The sequence below is a fragment of the Pipistrellus hanaki genome (genome assembly GCF_964339955.1).
Source record: "Pipistrellus hanaki genome assembly, chromosome: 14".
In the NCBI taxonomy this organism is placed as follows: domain Eukaryota; kingdom Metazoa; phylum Chordata; class Mammalia; order Chiroptera; family Vespertilionidae; genus Pipistrellus; species Pipistrellus hanaki.
The window spans coordinates 34,865,394-34,882,025 of record NC_140516.1 but is presented as its reverse complement, the minus strand read 5'-3'; the positions used below and the strand labels follow the sequence as shown (position 1 = coordinate 34,882,025).

Genomic DNA, 16,632 nt, shown 5'->3' with positions numbered 1-16,632 from the left:
CTTGCTGGGAACAGCTCTCTGGCTGTACGGACTGACGCAAGTTGTACACCTTTCCCCAGACCGTGACTTCCGCCTCTTAACGTCTTCTGAGCAGAGATTGCTACACTTGGGCTTTGTCAAGATGACCCAAATACAGATAAGAGGCTGGCCAACGGTTTGAAAACTGTGCGTACGAAGTTATTTTGAAATCAGGACGAGAGCTAATCCTCGCAAGAGGAAGGTAAGTCCTCAAGTCCCAAGGTTGCCTGGGCAGCTTCTCCCTCCAAGAGGCTGTCAGAAACCTTAGCATTTTAGGTTTGAAAGAAACTTCAGCCATCTAGTCTAACCAAGGTTAGCCATCTGGAAAAGTTAAGCCACACGTGTTCACAAAAATTAAGAGCAAGTAGGTGCTCCCAGCGTCTGATGCAGTTTCTCCCAAAGAGTGGGCTGTCATTAAATATTTGAATGAATGAATGAATGAATAGCAGCGAAGCAGGAATGTAGATCTGGTTCCTGATTCCCAGTTCATGCTTTGTCTACATTACTTCTCCAGCATGAGAACTTTTGTCTGAAGCCAATTATACCATAAGGTGTTTTCTTTACATAAATCAGTCAATTTGTGACTCTTGAAGATTGTAGTTAACTCTATACAGAACATATATTCTTAGCTATACAGTCACCCGCCGCTTAATGATGGAGATATGTTCTGAGAAATGCAAGGATAGGCGATTTCGTCCTTGTGCAAACATAGAGTGCAGGTACACACGCCTACATGGGGTAGCCTATGACACACCTAGGCTATATGATATAGCCCAGTGGTCGACAAACTGCGGCTCGCGAGCCACATGCAGCTCTTTGGCCCCTTGAGTGTGGCTGTTCCACAAAACCCCACGTGTGGGCGCGCACATACAGTGCAATTGAAACTTCGTGGCCCCTGCGCAGAAGTCGGTTTTTGGCTCTCAAAAGAAATTTCAATCGTTGTACTGTTGATATTTGGCTGTCTTTACTGTACTAAGCAACAAAGATGAAATCAAGCACAGGAGAAAATAATGCAATCAAGAGACACTGTAAACACAGATGGATGAGGCTGCTGTTTACAGCAAACTTTTTTTATTCAAGTAGAAAGAGTACACTATAATAACAAAAAGTATAGTAGTGAACACAAAAATCAGTAGCAGAGTTGTTTATTATCATCATCAAGTATATGCACTGTACATAATTGCACATGCTATGCTTGTATACTTGGCAGTGCAGTAGGTTTGTTTATACAAATATCACCACAAACATTTATGATAAATAATGTATTTTGTTATGATGTTTCCATGGTTATGACATTACTAGGCGATAGGCATTTTTTTTACCTTTGTACTAGTATATGTAGTCTATTATTGACCCAAGGCATTGTTATTTGGTGCATGACTGTACTTTCAATCATTTGTTTTTTAATAAGGGCTGGGCTGATTTTTTTAGTTTAGGCATCTCTGTTGTTACCTTACACCACACCTGTCCTATTGTATATGCTCAATAAATGTTTGATGGGCCTGTACAACAAGACTCTTTATCTTACTAAATGGTTCATAGTTATAGGATTTTGCATTCATAACAACTAATTATAATAATTGGGGGGAAAAAGGAATGCCGCCAAAACCGGTTTGGCTCAGTGGATAGAGCGTCAGACTGCACTGATAGGTCCAGGGTTTGATTCCGGTCAAGGGCATGTACCTTGGTTGCAGGCACATCCCCAGAAGGGGTTGTGCAGGAGGCAGCTGATTGATGTTTCTCTCTCATCAATGTTTCTAGCTCTCTATCCCTCTTCCTTCCTCTCTGTAAAATATCAATAAAATATATATTTTTTAAAAAGGAATGCCTCTTTCAAAGCCAATTATACTCCATCTCTAATAAAGAACATTTCATATTTATTCTATTGTGGTAAAATTGCTTTTTAGTAATATAATGAAGTATATGGGAAAACCAACAATTTTTATAATGAACAGTAATAAAAGAATAAGACTCAAGTTGACCTTACCTTCTAGATGCCCAACACCCAATCAGGAGTGAGTATGCAAATTAACCCAACAAAGATGGCAGGTTAATTTGCATATGCAGGCGCTGAGTGGCCAAGGGTGGGACAGGATGCTTGGTCATCACTATGACGATTACGCAGGCATTCCACCCTGCCCCAGCCGCTCTGGGCCTCTGGGCAGCATGGGGAGGCAGAAAGGTGTCTCCAGGCCTGAGCAAAAAGGCAGCTCTGGCAGGAGCGAAGGCAGCACCAACAGCCAGGGGAAGGAAGGCCCATTCTTGCATGTGTCTCCATGCTTCGGGCCTCTAGTGGGTTTATAACTGTCTTGGCACCATTGTTTTGGAGACAATCTTGAAAAAGAGCATGTCCACATCTTGGGAACTACAGAATGGAGAACAGATCATTGAAGCTAGAGGGAGAAGAGAATTGATCAAGGGGAAGATCCAGAGTGAGTGAGAGGGTAGGTGAAAGAAAGACAGAGCATGCCAAGTCTGGGGCAACAGTTCTCTATTTCTTTTTTTTTTTTTTTTTTCTTTAAATATATATTTTATTGATTTTTTACAGAGAGGAAGAGAGAGGGATAGAGAGTTAGAAACATCGATGAAAGAGAAACATTGACCAGCTGCCTCTTGCACACCCCCCACCGGGGATGTGCTCGCAGCCAAGGTACATGCCCTTGACCGGAATCGAACCTGGGACCCTTGAGTCCGCAGACCAACGCTCTATCCACTGAGCCAAACCGGTTAGGGCCGACTTAGGGAGTTTTGAACTAGACTGACAAAGAATACTTCATAGAGACCCGAGAGTATCGCTGCTGTACATCTGTGGGGTGCCGATCCTTTCCGCCTTCTTGGGGCTTACCTGGCAGTACCCCACACCTTGGTTGTGGTGCCCGTAGGCCAAGAGCACGTTGTACAGGGTCTTCTGTAAGCAGGGATCTGCGCTCCTGCGGAACTTCACGTTGTCCGGGAAGGTCCTGTTCATATCTCTGATTCTATTATATTCAACAGTTACTATTGTTCATCAGATTTTTTTTTTAATTTCCTTGGGTTTTAGATTCACTTGTTGATAGTTACGTATTTGTTGTTCATAATTTTTATCTTTGTTTACTTTCTCTTCTGAAAGAACCCCCTTGAGCAATTCATATAATTCTGGTTTGGTGGTGATGAACTCCTTTAGCTTTTTTTTATTAGTGAAGCTCTTTATCTGACCTTCGATTCTGAGTGATAGCTTTGCTGGATAGATTATCTTTGGCTGTAGGTTCTTACTATTCATCACCTTGAATATTTCTTGCCATTCCCTTCTGGCCTGCATGGTTTCTGTTGAGAAGTCAGCTGACAATCGTATAGGTGCTCCTTTATATGTAACTACCTTCTTTGCTCTTGCTTCTTTTAATATTCTCTCTTTGTCTTCTGCTCTTGGAATTTTAATTATGAGGTGTCTTGGTGTGGTCCTCTTTGGATTCCTTTTGTTTGGAGTTCTGTGCGCTTCCTGGACTTGTAAGTCTAATTCTTTCACCAGGTGGGGGAAGTTTTCTGTCACTATTTCTTTCAGTATGTTTTCGATATCTTGCTCTCTCTCATCTTCTGGGACCCCCATAATTCTGATGTTGGTTCGCTTGAAGTTGTCCCAGAGGTTTCTTACATTATTTTCAATTTTCTGGATTCTCTTGCCTTCTAGCTTCTGTGGAGGAGTGTCTTCTGGCTCTTTATGTTCCAAATCTTTGACTTGATTCTTGCGATCTTCCCTTTTGTTTTTAGGACTCTGTAAAATATGTTTTATTTCAGACAATGTATTCTTTATTTCTTGTTGTTCCCTTATCATTTCTTGATGATCTCTTTTCATATCCTCATAGGTCTTATCCATCTTTTCTAGGAAATTCTTGAAAAACCTTATAAGCGTAGATTTGAACTCTATATCCAGACGCTTTTTGTCCTCCATTTCTTTTGTTTGTGATTTATTTTGTTGTCGCGTTTCGCAGTTACAGATGGGGCGAGGTTTCAGGGTGGAGCCTGCAGCTTTGGCTTCCGTCAGCCCTGCCCTCGCTGCCGGCGCCTCTGAGAGAAAGGTGCCCTCGATTTTCGCCTGCTGCCAAACAGTCTGTGCTCTCCCCCAATGAGCCCGGTATTGGGGTTCAGTTCAGTTGGAAGTGGAGTTGGAGGTGGCGTTCAGAGCAGTCTGGAGCCCCAGTCTCCTTCCGGCCAGGGCAATCCCGCGGCACAGCGGACTGTCCCTTCTCTGCGCGCAGTGTGCCCGCTGCAGGGACCTCCTTTCGCCGCGGCTTCCCCGGGGTCCCGCCTTACAGCCCGGCTCCCTATGGATGAGCCTTGGTCTCCGGGGTCTGGGGAACTGGGGTTCAGAGCAGTCGGGGGCCTAGCACAGTTGGAGTTTTATCTCCTTTCCGCTAGGGAACGCCCGCCAGGCACTCGTCTCCCCCTCCTCTCTGGCTCTGTCCTCTCCGCGCGCCGCGTCTCCGTACCTTGGGCTTTTCCAGCTCCTCCGCGCCTCCTTCTGGTTTTGTCCTTGCTTCTCGCTGTAGAATTTCCAGTCAGTCAACCTTCCTGTAGTTCTGGGCAATGTCCGTTTTATATTTTAGTTGTATTTTATTGAAATTGTTGTGTGCGGCTGCGGCTAGGTCTTCACCTGGGCGCAGCCATCTTGGATCCCCCAGTTCTCTATTTCAAACAAAATTAAAATTCCAAGATGCCTCTCATGTTCCACTTGGACACTGCATCATTGAGTGAAAGTTACTTTGACAATAATTGACTCAATCTCTTTCAATTTCATCATAGAGAAACTATCAAGTAAAGTGCTCAACTTCCAGTTCTGCCAGGGGAGTTAAAATCTCATTATAATAACTAGCACTTCATAAAAAAGAAAAAGTCATCAGAGTTGAATATAGAGTAATGAAAGCGTAGTTTTAGCCTCCCAACTCATCTTATGTGACCCTTTTGAAATTTAATGCTTTTATAGTAGCATGCTTTGTGCTATAATTTAATCACAGTGTGTGCTCTTCACACCCTCCTCAGCATCATGAAAACATGATAGTTAAGTAATATTACTTTTCATTTATCCAAGAATAATAACAAAAGTGATAGAATTTTTGTGCATCTTTTTAAAAGGCCCGAGACTTTATCTTAAAAGACAAATTCTAAATTTAAGCAAAAAATTATAGTCATTTGTAATAGGAAGTAGAATATAAAAACTGCACTCACAGAGATAAAGGGTTGAAGATATTCATCCTGTTTTAATGATGAAATGGTCTTTGATAATTCTCAGAATGTTCAAAGTTTTCTTCTTTCTGTACCTTTATTCTTTCTGATGCTGCTGCCTAGGTGATCTTTCTAAAGTGCAAACCTGATAATGTCATTCCTAGGCTTAAACAATCCTAGTCTCCTTATCATCCATAAAATAAAATTCAGATTCCTATCATGTATGACGTAAGGGCTCTCTCGGCCTCTCTAGCCTCATTTCCTGCTTTAGGTCCCTGCAGCATAAACACAAATTATAATTCCCAAACTATAGTCTTTCCATGACTCTGCATTTATACAAGTTTTTCTTCTGTTCAGAATGCTCTTTCCCCTCTTGTTCCTTTGGTCCTCCTACATATCCTTCATAAGTCAGTTTATCCAGTCCTCCGTGAAGCTCTGCCTGACCCCTCTTCAGTCTTTTCTCCCCCACTCCACAAACATGGCAGTCACATTACCATGATATGTTACAATTTCATTTATGCCTCAGACCATAAAACAAAGTCACATTTGAATTCTCTATCCTCATAATCCAAGTACAATTCTTTTTTAAAATAAATCTTTATTGTTCAGATTATTACAATTGTTTCTCCTTCCTCCCCTCCCCCCATAGCTCCCCTCCACCTTGTCCCCACTCCACCCTCTGCCCTTACCTCCCCCCCCTGTTGTCCTCATCCATAGGTATATGATTTTTTTCCAGTCTCTTCCCATACCCCCGACATAGACACCCCTTTCCCCCTGAGAATTATCAATCCCCTCCCATTCTATGCCCCTGATTCTATTATATTCGCCAGTTTATTCTGTTCCTCAGATTTTTAATTCACTTGACTTTTAGATTCACTTGTTGATAGATATGTATTTGTTGTTCATAATTTTTATCTTTATTTTTTTCTTCTTTTTCCTCTTTTTAAAGAACACCTTTTAGCATTTCATATAATACTGGTTTGGTGGTGATGCACTCCTTTAGCTTTTTCTAATCTGTGAAGCTTTTTATCTGCCCTTCAATTCTGAATGATAACTTTGCTGTGGTTTTTTTTGTTTTGTTTGTTTGTTTGTTTTTTGTTTTGTTTGTTTGTTTGTTTTTTTGCAAATTCCCTGGTTTCTATCTTCAAAATCTATGCAGAACCTGACCTGATCTCATTTCCTCCCAAGCCACACCATCTCTCACCTGGTTTATTGTGATAATCCTTCTTCCAGACTGCTCATAGCCTTGCTCAGTCTGTTCTCAACCCAGAACCCAGAGTGATTCAGTTCAAACAAAAGATCATCTCGTTTCTCTGCTCAAAACCCTCCAATGGCTTCCATCTCGCTACAAGCAAAACTACAGTCCTTCCAACTATCTTGTTCCCCTTCACTCTCAGACTTGCTTTCCTACTACTTCCCTCTCCTTGCTCCCCCTGTTCCAGCCTCAGAGTCTTCGCACCCGCCCGTTCCTTCTGCCTGGAATGCTGTTCTCCCAAATGCCTCATTTTATCATTCTCTATTATCAGTCTCGTCTTTACCTTCTACCCCAGCTCAAGATTGTGATCTCTAAATGCTATTTTCCCCTAAAACAAACCAAGACTCCTTGGAAAAATAGCCGGTTTCAAGTCTGACGCAGGAAGTGTGAAAGATGAGACTAGAATGTGTTGTCATGCCAGAAGCAAGATCACTGTCTAAAACCCCCACAGTGGTTGTGTCAAAAGGACTCAGAGACAACTAGCCAAAATAGCAAAAATTTGAGCAGCAATTAGAAATAACAACTGAGATGGATTGAAACATATCAGACAGGCTGATACCCAAGTGTTCATAAAAATGCTATAAATAAATCATTGTTCACCTTTAAAACCAATTTATTATTCTGAAAACAAGTAAATAAAAGGGGGAAATATCAACACCCAACATGCCTTTGCTGCACAAACTGACGAGATCGGGCGCATTCAGGGTGGTATGGCCGTAGACTGCCGCACAAACTGTATCAGAAGACAACCAAATTAATTGATGAAAGTAAGTTTCCTTAACATATTCCAAATAATGAACGAATAAAATTAATAGCATTAGGGTATCACCATTGTACAAACACCTAACCAAGTAATGAAGCTAAGTGATAATGACTTCTGGGCTCTGCTCTGGTCTGTTCTGTGCCAGTCTGCTCTAGACTGGCACTGCTCTGCTCCGAAGAGATAGCTTGGGCGGTTCCGCTCCACCTGGGAAATTTTGATTTTCAGTGGAAAGGGAAACTGTGCTCCCAAAGCCACAGGGGAGCTGACATATAGACAAAAGTGTCAGCCCCTGATCCTGATTGGTCCAAATGGAGCGACTCTGATTGGTCAGTGAAAAAGCTGATGGCTCTAATGGGGAACGACTCAGTCCTATTGGTTGAAATAGGATTCCAGGAACTCATTTATAAGGGCTGGGTCAGATGCTAGAAGCTCAGTGCAGGCAGGCAGCTCAGTGCAGAGGCAGGCTGCTCCGTGCAAGCTTCTGCCTGCGGTGCAGTTTGCATGAGAGGGCCCTGTGAAGAAAAAGCTGCTAAATTATGTTTTGTTTTGTTTTTTTATTTATTTTTTTAAAATATATTTTATTGATTTTGTACAGAGAGGAAGGGAGAGAGATAGTTAGAAACATTGATGAGAGAGAGTCATCAATCAGCTGCCTCTTGCACACCCCCTACTGGAGATGTGCTCGCAACCAAGGTACATGTCCTTGACCGGAATCAACCCGGGACCTTTCAGTCCCCAAGCCGACGCTCTATCCATTGAGCCAAACCGGTTTCGGCTTGTTTTGTTTTTTTAAATTGAACCCCCATTAGCCATCAGGAGTCCTTCTTCTTTTTTTTTTTTTCAGATTTTTTTATTTATTTATTTATTTATTTATTTATATTTTATTGATTTTATACAGAGAGGAAGGGAGGGAGATAGAGAGTTAGAAACATCGATGAGAGAGAGTCATCGATCAGCTGCCTCTTGCACACCCACTACTGGGGATATGCCCGCAACCAAGGTACATGCCCTTGACCGGAATCGAACCCGGGACCCTTCAGTCCCCAAGCCGACGCTCTATCCATTGAGCCAAACCGGTCCCGGCAGGAGTCCTTCTTAATAGGTGTCTTCTTTCTCAGGGTCCACACTTTCTACAGACATCCCTGCACATAGCTGGCACTCAACAGGTGGGAGTTCTTTCCTCTTCACATGTACATATGCTAGATCTGTGTTCAGATTAAACAATATGTTGTCTTCTCTTCTTATGTCTCTTATTCCCGCCTCCCCCATCTTATATTTATTTTTCAGAAGTAACCCGGTGCTTCTGAATAACTGAGGGAAATGAGCAGAAGACCCTTCTCTACCATAGCACAAAGGACCTCACCACCCCTTCCCTAAATTTAAAGTGGTCTGACATATTCAACAGCAACTGTGGAACTAGAGCCATGTTGAGAGGGGAATGGGGAGTGAAGAATAACCTGGGATCCCCCATGTCTTTGTCTTTCCAGGATAAGCCAGTGGCCTTGGAAGTCAGAGAAGAATGCCCTGAACTCCAAGGCAGGGGGAGCCCTTGAATGTTGCAGAATGGCACCCTCTTCCACAGGGGAAATGTGTGACCAAGCAGGCCTAGAGCATAAGCACAGCAACTTCAAGAAGAGCAGACACTTAAGGAGTTTGCAGGACTGAAATGAAGGCCCTAAATTACAGGTAAATATCTAACCTGATCCCAGTACTTACTGAAGTCTGTGTTGTGTAGGCATTGTTTTGGTTTGCATAATTATTTCACAATTTACACATAACCACTCTATTTGAGCTACAACTATTGACTCTTTCCCTGCACGAAATCTCTTACATTTCCTGTTGAAGCATCCTCTTTACCTTCTTCATCCTCCTACTCCACCCAAGTGCTCCGATTCCTCTAAAGGCCTGCAGAGATAATGAGTGAAATGTCACTTCTTTAAGAATGATAAAATGTAATGGCTACTTTAAGAGGCATGCCCCAAATCCACGAATTGCAGCTATGATAACTAATAACAGTTGTAACTTCTTTAAGATCAAAGATGTTCATTTCCAAAGAAACTACTCACTATCTATTGATATAAAGTCCCATCAATTTATAAAAGTTCCTAAACTTAAAAAAAATTTTAATGTTAATCTTCACCTGAGGATACTTTTTGCATTGATTTTTTTCAGAAAGAGTGTAAGGGAGGAAGGGGGGTGGGGGGGAGAGGAACATTGATGTGAGAGACACATCGATTGGTTGCCTCTCACATGTGCCCCAACCTGGGTCAGGGATCAAACACGCAGCCCAGGTACGGGCCCTCAACCAAGGATAGAACCCACAACCCTTTGATACATGGGCTGGTGCTCTAATCACTGAGCTGCCTGCCAGGGCTTAACATATTTTTCAATTTTTAAAAAAGTATATATTTGATTGAGTTTTTACAGAGAGGAAGAGAGAGGGATAGAAAGCTAGAAACATCCATGAAAGATAATCATTGATCAGCTGCCTCCTGCACAGCCCCCACTGGGGAAATGCCCACAACCAAGGCACATGCCCCTGACCGGAATCGAACCGGGGACCTTTCAGTCCAAAGGCCAACACTATTGAGAAAGCGCCAAACTGGTTTCGGCGCTTTCTCAATTTAAATGAAGACAATAACAGATCAGCGGCTGTCAGAGATTCACTGGGATGGGGAAAGTGTGGAATAGGTGAAGCACAGAGGGTTTTTTAGGGTGGTGACATCATTCAGTATGATACTCTAATGGTGAATGCATAACTGCATTTGTCAAATTTATAGAACTCTAGAGGACAACGAATGAACTTTAATGTATACAGATTTTTAAAATGTCATCCAGGGGGTTAAGGGACCCCAGAATGGATGTAGATTATGACAAAAGAATCCAACTGTATGACAAATGTTATGAAACAACCACATTGAAGCTGGTAGGGGAAAAGTGATGACCTAAGGCGAGGTTTGTAAGACTAAAGGCAAAAGGAATTGTACAAAGCCACATTGCTTTACTTGATAAAGTCGTTTCCCGTGGGAATAAAGGTTCGTAATTCTGAGAGCACTATGCTTGCTTACTGGAATCAAACAATTAAGTGAACGGATGACATAGGAGTCAGTTTTCTCACTGTTGGAGCGAAAGGTTTCAGACAAGTCAGGGGAGATGGCCAGAATGATCCAGGTAGTGAGGGATTAGAGCTGCAGGCATCAGTATGAGCTCTCGTTTAATAGGCAGATGGATAAAGATAGCAATTTTTATAGTTGTGTGTATACAAGGCTTAGGATATTTGTTTCCTTGCTCTACGCCTTAAAAACAGTGAAACCCAAGCAATGAGCATACATGGCCCCAGAACTTTGTGTTCTACAGTCACTCCCCAATAAAAGGAACCAGATTTCCCTGGAGAGATAGCTGATTCTAGGATTGGAACAGGAAATATGCAAGGTGAGCCTGGAGCATCGTGTAGTGCCAGAAAATAAGGAAGTAATAAAAAAAAAAACACCACAGCGATGAGGTGTATTAAGAGGACACAGAAGCCAATTGTACAAGCTCCCAATAACCAAAACCAGAACACTATAAACAACAAAATAGTATTCAATTATAACCAAAGTATAAAAGAAATATACATGAATATATTCTGATATAAATTGTTGAACATATAAATAAATGAGAGAATAAATAAAGAAGAATTACAAATATGTTATGGAGATACTCTGCCCTCTAGAAGGTGGAACATAACTCTCCCTAAGTGGGGGCTGCATGTATCGGCTACCTTCCGAAGACTGGAGTATGGGAAGGATGAAAGTAAGAGTGATTTTACCGTGGCAAAACCCGACAAACACCATCTCAGACAGGTGACTAAGATCAACACCAACAGTGATGTAGTACATATCATGTAGTACATATCATCAGTGTAATTAATGAAACACTTCACCCTGCAGTCTCCTCCAAAAATGCCTGTAACCCCCATATAATCATGATAAAGGCCTCAGGCAAATGCCAACTGAGGGTCAATCCTACAAATACCTGACCGGTATTTCTCAAAACTGTCCAAGTCATCAAAACCAAAGAAAGTCTGAGAAAATGTCATAGCCAAGAGGACATGAGGCTTTTTACAAAAGAAAGAGAGGATATGAGGATTTAATATAATGTGGAATCCTGGATGGTATTCTGGAACAGAAAAGCAACATTGGGTAAAAACTAGGGAAATTGGAATAAAAGTATCGGCGGGCGTTAGTTAATAATAATGTATCAATATTGGTTCATAGGTTAGAACAAAGGTACCACTGTAATTTAATTTGCTAATAATAAGAGTAATTGGGTATGAAGCATATGGGAACTTTCTGTACTACTTCACAACTGTTCTGCAAATTAAAATCTATTCTAAAATAAAAAGTTTATATTTTTTAAATGTTAAGTTACACATTTTATAGGAGTTTAAATGCAGCTGTTGTACCAAAAGCCCTTGCTGAAGCACATCTTTATTAAAGTAACTGCTAAATGGACATGGTTTTGCAAAAAGCATTTGTTACACATGATTTCTTGTTTAAACAGAATCCATTGTATTTACATCCAGCAAAGCAAAGTTAACTCGGGCTGTGTGCCAAGACAGGGAAATGGCCTTGTTATATAGACCCAGCGTGATAATGGTGGTATTCAAATCTTTCTGTCCATGACACACAATATTCCCATTGGTCTAAAATGAGGAGGGAAAAACCTCTAAATTGGTTCTCCACTGGCTCAAAAAGTTTCCAAATAACTGTCTCTGGGGAGAAGTCAGAAACTCTGGGGCCAGGGTTGGGCAGGAAGGAGTTAGTGACTGCTGGTTCCAGAACTTGAAAAAAAATAATAAAAGGAAGGAAAATGCCTACGCTTCTCCAAAGGGCCACCCTAACACGGGAACATTGCCAGAGAACTTGAAGTGGCTCTGAGGAGAAAAGTTGGAGCTGAGAAAAGTTTACCGAACTTAGCTGACCCTCGGTGTCCAGGACTGTACATGATAAGCAGAACATCATCCAAAGGGTGTCAGTTTCTGTCTTCTAACTCCAGACACTGCTGGTCCTGGGAGGCAGGGGAATTTTTTTTTAAAGAACACATGGCCTCCAGAACCTTATGTTCAAGGCCTTAACAGCATGAGGGCACACAGCCAGTTTTTTAAGACAATAATAGCACACAATACCAGGCCAGTCTAGAGCAAAAAGCTTGAGAGTTACTGTTAATGCCTCTGCCTCTGTGGAGGTCAGCAGGGGGGCACAACCTTGGAGGCAAGGCCAAGGTCAGGCACTCTGCTCTCCCTTACATTGGGCCCTTCCTGCATGGAGGCCAGCAGAGCCTGAAGAAACAGGAGATCAGGAAAAGTTAAGAGTGATTCTCAGACTTGTTTTGTTTTGTTTAAGGTATTATAGACTTTAGGGATTATTATTTAGCCCAGGTGGTTCTCTCAGCTCATCCTTCAAGGTATAGTTCAAGCTTTAATTGCCCCAACTGGTTTGGCTCAGTGGATAGAGCATCGGCCTGCAGACTGAAAGGTCCCAGGTTCGATTCCGGTCAAGGGCATGTACCTTGGTTGTGGGCACATCCCCAGTGGGGGGTGTGCAGGATGCAACTGATCAATGTTTCTAACTCTCTATCCCTCTTCCTTCTTCTCTGTAAAAAAATCAATATAATATACATATATATATATATATATATATATATATATATATATATATATATATTTAAAATTTAGTCTCCCCAGTGGGGGGTGTGCAGGATGCAACTGATCAATGTTTCTAACTCTCTATCCCTCTTCCTTCTTCTCTGTAAAAAAATCAATATAATATAGATATATTTAAAATTTAGTCTTCCAGCTAACCCTCACTCCTCCAAGTTCTGAGAGCATAACTCTCCTCTCTGAAGTGTCAAGTGAAGTGGCCCTTGCTTAACGCCAAGCCTGGCTTGTTTCCTTTTGTGTATAATGTTTAATATACACAATCCAGAGTCTGACTTCATACTCTAGAGTGTGATTAAAATTCTTTTTCCCTCCTCCCCACCTACATCCTCCCATATTTCAGAGCACCTAGTCCAGTGTTTTGTATAAGTGCTTAATGAATAGCTGACCTTGATTTGTTATACTAATTTCTCTCAACTATACGTAAGAAAAATAAAACGTAAATCAGGTATTTTTTCACATCTTACATTTCTAGCTAGCCATTCGACATAGCTAGGAGATCGTCATCCTTCTGCCAAGCCTATTTATGGTAAGACTTGGTTTGAGGTGGTTATGCATTTCCTTGACCAAATTTGCCTTTCAGGACTTTAGTCACATGGGACTTCTTGGTTCCCAGCTGACTAACCACTGCATCCAGTTTGGGTGCAAGGAGATGATGGTACCCAAGCCTCCGGACTGTAGCAAAATCATCTGCCTAGCATCACGGAGAGAGTATCCTATTGCATATTGCCAGCCTGGGAAAATATCAAAATTCAGAATTCAAAGTATAATTTGTACTAAGTGTGTATCGCTTTTACACCATTGTAAGTCAGGGACTGTCTGTTCAAAGTTGGATATTATAGCATTGTTGTTAGTGTCAAAAACAAAACAAAGTCAGGAAGACACCCGGAATGGTTAATAAAATTACATTGATCAGGGAGTAAGAGAGCTACAGTTTATAGTTTGCCCTAATCAGTCACTGGCTCAGGGCTGGAGGGTGGGGCATGAATGCTTAGGTGGCTCTACGCCCTCTGCAGCACAAGCTAAGCATGTCCCAGCATCCCGAGGGCTCACTCACAGACACAGGGAAGGCTGTGGCGGCCTGCACCGGAGCTGGTGTGCTCCAAGAGTCTGAAGAGGTCTCAGGGCGTGTGAGGGCACCACGGACAAGTCTGCTACCAGCGGTCTTGAGATTAGTATAGATCATGGCCATTTTAAAACAAAAACTTACGCACCTCACGCATGTGCACTGAACGGACATGCGCAGGGAATGGAGGGTGGAAATGGATGAGGGGAGGCAAAGGCATTTTTGTTTATTTTTATCCATCCATTTTTACATTATTTCCACTGAAGATTAAACATCATCATAAAAACTGTAGGAGGGAAAGTTAGCTAGAATCCCTCAAGAGATGGATCATCCCCAAGTAAAATTCTTTCTCAGAACGTGAATTAGTCACACAAATCTCTCCCAACTCTGAGGTTTTTCTGACCTCATTCAAAGTATGCGATAAGCCCTATTGTTTTTAAATTAATCGCTTGTCATATAACAGGCGACATTCATTTTTTAAAAAGTTTAGGTTTGCTGAATTATAATATTTAAATGGTTTTAAAAGCCAACTAGGAGTCTAAAATTAAATTAAAACTCACCTGCATTAAGAACCTTTACAAATAGCTCATCTGAGTTGACAAGCAGATAAAACGATTATCTTCCACGCAACACTAAGCATGCTCACGCACAATGACAGACACAGCATCACTTACAGTTCTGCTTGGAAAGAGATTTCTTTTGACATTGACTGCAAGGCACATTCTGAATTTCAAAACATTACAAATCTGTTTTAGAATCAAGGATATACAGACTACACGTAGAAAATGTCTCTAAGCCTACCCCCTCGCCTGTTCGCCATAATTTCTTCCAGGAAAAACAGAAGTTGCACAGAGGTGTGTGCTCTGAAGCCTCCGGAGTGACAGTGAGAGCCGCGGGTGCCGATGTGTCTGTGGGAGGGAGAGCTGGGGAGCAGAGGGATGGGCGCCGTGTGCCATCGCGTGCTGTGGTGCCTGGCAGACTTCACGTGGTTTGCTCTGTGTCCGTGACCCAGAGGATGAGCAACATGGAACGACATGGTGTGCACACACGCGTGCCATCCGACCAGCGGAAGGTACAAAGAATTATCTGAAAGTAATTCATTAATACTCCACTAAGGTAAATATCCACCGCGTGTACCATTACTTGTTACTGCACTTGGTGTTAGGAAGAGAGCCAATGAGGAAATAATTCCCCCTTCTCTGTTTAACTGCCCTCTAGTTCCTTCCTCTGCCTAGCAGGAAAGGCTTTGTGAAAAAGAAACTACAGGCTCCCAAACAGCAGATAATACGCCATGGTTCCTTACAGCCGGGCCACATCACAGCCTCCCACACAGTCATAATTGCTTTTTATCTCTGTTACCGATGCACAGAGCAGATCCATTCTTAAGCCACCACATTTAGGAGCCCGTGATTTGTTATCTTTGTTTTCTTTACGTCAGCTTAACACCATCTCAGCTCCTCTGGGCTGGCAAAAAAGTCCATCACAATCACTATGGGAGTCCCTTTATCTCCCTGGCGTACACCAGAATCCAGGAGACGTACGAGGTCATAAAATAGGGAAAGGACTTGTGAGCTCTCACCTACCTTGATCCCTTCTGATATTCTCACTGCCCAGCCTTGAAATGTGACAGGTCTCTGTCCCAGTGGGAAGTAGGGAGGAGCTGAGTGCGATGCCAGGAGAGGGTCCTCCCTGAGGCACCACACCGCCATCCTCTCTGAAATACTTCCAGCCAGGGCAGGGCCACAGACCAAGAGAGGGTCCCCACTGCCCGTAGCTCACCAACTTCCACCCCCTCCTCAGTGCTCCAGATTTCCCACACTCTCTCCCGGCCCTCAAAAGCATCCCTTTTTATTCCTTCCCTGTTTGTCCCATTGCTTCAGGGAGCCTTCCATAATTTCAACAATAAGCCAGGGTAGGATTGGGAACTCATAATAATGGACATCTTAACCAAAGTATCAAGCCAATTGCTCTGGTGTTATTCCTTCCCACCCCAAATTTCCCTTCAATCCCCACCCCACCCTCCATCACTGTGAGACTTGGAGTTCTGGGAAGAAGGGACTGTTTGCTACTCATTTTACATCCTCTAAAATACCTCACGTGGGGATTCTCAACTTCTGGACTCATGGAATCAAATCGTTCCCAGCAGCCCTTCCAAATTTTTATTGACATGTAAAAAGAAATTTGATTTTTTGCTACAAATTAGGATAAATATTATGACAGCAATGTCCAAGCTGTAACATGAAGCACATCAGATACTGGATGTGGAGCAGCTTTGCTGATACTCAGACTTATGAGGTTGGCATGTCAGCAGGTAGGCCCTACAGAGAAACTTCAAGAGCTCTGCCTCCAAGGAGAGCTCAGCCAGGGCCGAACCAGCTCTTCTCAAGCAGCAGCCGTCCTGAAGAGCAGACCCTCATTCTTTTATTGACCCGGTGATGGCAATTGCCTTGTCATGGTCACTGGCCTGATTAGTGTTGCTTTCCATCATTTGGTTATCTCACAACATGTCTCCAAAAAAATCCTAGAATTGGAAGCGTGCTTCTGTGGCAGACACGCTAGATGTTCACTCCTCTTGTTCTCATTTTCTTCCTTGCCAAAAGATATCCATTGTTCAGCCACCCAGCATAAAGAGTACA

General features: G+C 42.5%; 1 long non-coding RNA gene across 1 annotated transcript; it reads left to right on the top strand.

Moving 5' to 3' along the window:
• Positions 1-108: 108 nt before the first annotated feature.
• On the top strand, positions 109-15,055 carry LOC311632285. The gene is made up of 3 exons (XR_014796755.1): positions 109-220; positions 8,720-8,918; positions 14,829-15,055. It is a non-coding gene; the product is annotated as an uncharacterized lncRNA (long non-coding RNA).
• Positions 15,056-16,632: the final 1,577 nt, after the last annotated feature.